This window comes from Echiichthys vipera (assembly GCF_963691815.1).
Source record: "Echiichthys vipera genome assembly, chromosome: 4".
Lineage (NCBI taxonomy): Eukaryota > Metazoa > Chordata > Actinopteri > Perciformes > Trachinidae > Echiichthys > Echiichthys vipera.
Genome location: NC_139829.1, coordinates 14,829,916 through 14,835,297, shown reverse-complemented (window position 1 = coordinate 14,835,297; position 5,382 = coordinate 14,829,916). Strand labels below are relative to the sequence as shown.

At 42.2% G+C, this 5,382-nt stretch overlaps 1 protein-coding gene across 1 annotated transcript in view; it reads left to right on the top strand.

The window, feature by feature from the left end:
* The window catches only part of sema6a (sema domain, transmembrane domain (TM), and cytoplasmic domain, (semaphorin) 6A), a 100,082-nt gene that overhangs the window by 34,303 nt on the left and 60,397 nt on the right, over nucleotides 1-5,382 (top strand). The window lies entirely within an intron of this gene.

The window sequence follows — 5,382 nt, the reverse complement described above, 5'->3', positions numbered from 1 at the left end:
TGGCCCGCTTCCAGAATCAATCCGTCACCTCTTTAAAGGGAGACGTTCTTGTATTTGGCTTCTGTTTCAATAAAGGGCCTACAGCGACAGGGTGCCTCATTCATGTCCACCTTCATTGTCTTTTAATAATCAAACCATGATGGATTACCTCCATACAGATATTCATTTGAAAGCAACATCTAAGGCACGGAAAACACCAGTATGCTTTTTGATAGCTGAAGGACTTCTTTTATGGGAGTGCGCATGAACTGCATGGAGTGTGTGTCTGTGTCTGTGAGCTCATATTGGATGCTAGTTTGGCTCTTGTTCCAAAAAGACAGGCAGGTTCCTCCCTCTCGCTCGCTCTCCATCCCCTCTTCTTATCATGGCCTCCTGGGTCTAGGCAGACAGCTCCTCCTGTCTTTTCTCTCTGATTTATCAGGCCAGGGTTGACAAGTGTAAACACCTGCCAGAGTATCCTCCCCATTTGGAGACCTAGGTAGTTGGATGTGTTCCATTTTTTATTCCATAGGCTGGAACAATGCATTATCCTCACCTGACTGTCTTTCTAACCATCTCTGCACTTCTCTTCTATACTTTACACCTCACACACAACACCATTTCCTCCAGCCTGATTTTGTTTCGGTGTTACTACATTATTGACGGTGGTCTAAAGCTCCGTTAGGTTGAGCAATATAGTATTTATGTGGCTGGGTTGTAAAAATGAACACTTGGTGTGGTCTGGTGTTGTGGGTGTTGTGTTCACACCCGCCTGTTAGGTCTGTTTCTGCTTTCTAACGCTGTGAGAATGTCACACAGCAGAAACCTCTGAAGTTGCTGGAATTCCCCGCTGTCATTCATCCACCTGTAAAAATCACTTGGCTTTTATTCAGTTCCAGCAATCATGAAACAAAACTGGAAAAGCAACACACGGGCAAGCTACTCTTCTCTCCGTCAAACATGGCATTTACTACTTTTATTCATGTTTTAAGGGTTGGTTTAGTTTGGGTTATATTTTTTCAGATTTTGAGCTTTTCCTCAGTGCATTTTCTGCATCCACCCAAACATGATGCAGACGACTTGCAGGATGGCTTTCCAGAAACAATATCTTCATAGCTCACAGCACGTTATGAACAGTTTTTACTTGGAACTGCTTTCTACTAAATAGTAACTGGTAAGTTGTGTTGATGGTAATGTCTGTGGATCATCATAAGCAACAGGGACGAATTATGTTTCCCCATTATTTGGTTTATTACTATGCAAAATTCCTGAAGGGATGCAAAAACTCAAACAGTCTTTATGGCCATTGCTTGTGTCAGATTGCAGCACCTTCTCCACATGTGGTGACTGGCCACAATTACCAACATGTAACCATGCGCTACCAGTAAGCTACCTCTTATCTTCGGCATCCCTGTCATCTGTAAACCCTTCAGCACCAATCTGTGGACATTACCCAGACTGCCAAATATAAACACAAGCTGGCTGTGCTCGTATCAAAGCTGTCAAACAGTATTTATAAGAAGCTGCTCCTACCTTCATGTTGAACACTTCCTCCAGACCCCCCTATGATTAAAAAATCAAGTACAAAAAGGAAAATCACTTTTATTCTGAATAATGACAATAGCGTGCTCAGAGAACATCATGTCCACTTATGCACAATTTGATAGTGTTAGATGCGCGACACAGCAATGCCTAAAGACAGAACATGCAACCTGATGTGTGTCCTTAACCAACAGGTCAACTATTCTGTGAAGCTGTGCTATGTAAAGCCACTTGTATACATAGCAACTATTCAGAATATGTGACTCAAGTAAAGCCTGATGGCCTTGAAGCAAGCAGGGAGGAACACACAAACAAATATAAACACAAAGAAAGTCCTCCAAGGTTTTTGTAACCGCCATCCAAAATGACATATCTGACACACCCATCGATAGGACTACGTTATCTCTTCTAACACCACTACGGTAAAGGTTTATTCATGTTTAGGCTCACAAACTACTTGTTTAAGGATAAAGTGTTAGGGTGAGCTGTCAAGTTCTGGCTTTTTGTTTGCGTGTCTTTCCACCCCGACCACCTCCTTCTACGGACTTTGTTGCTCTGTAACAACATCACATGACTTCCTTTGTCACTTGAGCGTAAACATATATTGTTTTTAGGAATTAGCTTAGACTACCTAAACAGCTAATGTATATATATTAACAACTGATTTGGTTGCTTTTCACAGAGGACAGTTTCTAAACATTTTCAGAAGCATCACTGTCATCAACAGATGCAATTAAATGTCTCTCACTTTGTTGCACTCTCTGATTGCTTGCATAGTGGGGGCCTTCAGGAAATGAAAGACTGGGACCTTCTCAACATTAGCTAGTGTTGTTAGAATACACCGTAAATACAATTATACTGCTATTTGATATTAAGATTCTCACGGTATAAATGTCATGTGAGCAGAATGTATGAACTGGAGGGAGTGTCACTGCACCTACAGCATCAGTGTGACTGTGTGTGTGTGTGTGTGTGTGTGTGTGTGTGTGTGTGTGTGTGTATGATGGGAAAATCTGCCTAACCAAGTTTGCTTATATGTGTCTGAAACTGGGTTTGTTTGTTTGGGCACTTAAGTAGACAGACAAACCTAATGACGTTAACGTTTCCTTCCTTTTCTTTACCTGAAGCCCAAAGTGGCTGACCTTGTCGCTCTTATGAATGTGTTATTGTGTGTATGTTTAAGCTCCCAGTGCCCATAGCTAACATGTTGATGCTACAACAGTAATAACAACATTAGGATTGATAATGTGTTTATTGTTAAGGTTAATGCAGTTTGTGGCGATTGCCCCCACGGGGCTGCTCCATCTGGGGAGAGGAATTGGCTTCGGTTGTGTTTGTGATTGTTTGTCTGCTTTGACTTGTATGAGTTTATGTGAGTTTTCTTTATGTTTTCCGGTCCTAGCTGTGTGCATTTGATTCGTGCAAGGACACAAGTTGACCGAGGAGTGTGTGCGTTCATTCACATGTGTGTGTCGTTATACATAAGATGGCGTGGGTATGTAGAAGGATTTTGGGGGGTCCTTGTGTTTTTATTACCTGCTGGTGGCCTCTTGCCAGCATCCAGCTTGATTAACTCCCCCCCTTTCATGCACCCACCCACACACACACACACACACACACACACACATACATACACACACACACACACACACACACACACACACACACACACACACACACATACACACACACACACACACACAACCACACACACACACATACACACACACACATACACACACACACACACACACACACACACACACACACACACACACACACACACACACACACACACACACACACACACACACACACACACACACACACACAACCAGCTACTTTATCACTGAAAGTGTGCAGGAGGTGTAAGCAAATAGCAGCTAAGGTTCTCAAAATGTTATCTATTAAAAGCGAGGAGGAGAAAGCACAGGGCTTCACTGTTACTCTTCATGTCTCCTCTTTAGGTACTTTTCAACGGGAGCCTTTAAAATATAGGAAATCCACACACTTCCACCTGAAGTACGAGCACATTTTTCAGCCTTCATTTCTAGATCCTGATGTTCTCTGATTGTGTTTGTTTAAATAATATGTCTATAATGTTGTACAGACAGTAGAATTTTAGATCAAATGCGCGCGCGCACACACACACACACACACACACACACACACACACACACAGACACACGGACACAGACACACACACACACACACACACACACACACACACACACACACACACACACACACGCACACAGTCGATCTCTCTCTCAAGCACACACACACACACACACACACGCACACACACACACACACACACACACACACACACACACACACACACACACACAGTCACACTTGCACACAAGGAAGCAATTTGCTCCTCCACAAAAAGAGCGTAATTCGGTAAACATAGACTGCGTCTCACTCCCTCCTTTTACACATATGCGGCAGCTGGTAACGAAAGGGCCACAGGAGTTTCACTTAAGTCATTTTGTGCTCAATTTCTATAGCGTATCACGCAAGACAGTGTGAGATGGTTTGTCTTACAGTTTTTAGCACTGATATTGTTGGAGGGTGTGCCGCGCCTCCAGCAGCCACAGATTCTCGGCACGTGCTAGATAATTGTCTGGAGTACGATTAATCCCACAAGATTCATTTCAGTGATAGTACAGCAACTGCATTCAGCTATTACACAGTAATTTCATATTTGATTCTAAGATAATCAAGTCCTATTAAAAAAATATAATTACAGAATTATTTCCCATGTATTAGACTCAAGTACAGAGCCAGATCACATTTTGTTTTCTTCTCCATCCGTTATTCACTGTGTTAGCTCTCTCAGGGCAAACCTCTGCCTCATGCCACTTTCTGCTCATCAATCAGTCAATTACTGGATGACTTCCTGGTTAAGGTTCAGTAGAAAACACATTTCAGAGGTCCCCCACAGAGGCTTACTGTACAGTATAGAGAAAAAAGAAAGGGGAATTGTTTATTTACAATTGTAGTGTGTGTAGTGTAGCCTGATCAGCTGCCTCATGATAAAGGTGAGAGTGAGGGAAAATCCATTTTTAGTATTTTTCTCTTCATAAAATATAGAGTGGGGTACATAAAATAAAACTGTGTAAGGATAAGAGGAGTAGGCCAAGGAGTGAGGAAGGAGGAGAATGGAGCAGCTTTTGAGATCAAGGTCGTATCCAGGCTTTAGTATTGGTATTCTCCTCAGTGTTAAGGTGATTCTCTCAGTGAATAGTGTTTTCATTCCTCTGCTGAATGAGATTCACAGGAGCATGGAAAGAGAGGGAGAGAGAGAGAGAGAGAGAGAGCGAGAGAGAGAGAGAGAGAGAGAGAGAGGGAGAGAGAGAGAGGGAGAGAGAGAGAGAGACATGGCAATGAAAAGAGAAAGTAATTCCCCTTCTCTCTCTCTCTTCCTCCCTCCTTCCTCCCCCCTGTTCTCGTCCTCGGACATACAATAGCGAATGAAAATACAGCGTGGGATAAACAACTTTTATCAGACTGAATCAAATGAAATCGACTATTTTATTCTATTCTTCATCCCTGAAGCATTCCTTACTCTATCTAGCCGGCAACATCTCACCCCTGCAGCTTCAACTGAGGAAAAAAGAACATGCTTTATGCAAATTGAATGCTTTATTCTTGATTAGATTACAGACGCAATAATTGTCTTGGATGATTTATGGGTGTAATTTTTTGCCACAAACTGCAGCACTGTTGCTATGGTTTGTGCAATGAAGATATTAGATCACCACAATTTAGAGCATCTACTATAAAATCCACTGCAGTATAGTTATATATACAGTATTACATTAGAAAATTAGCTTGTTGAGGACATTGTGTTAT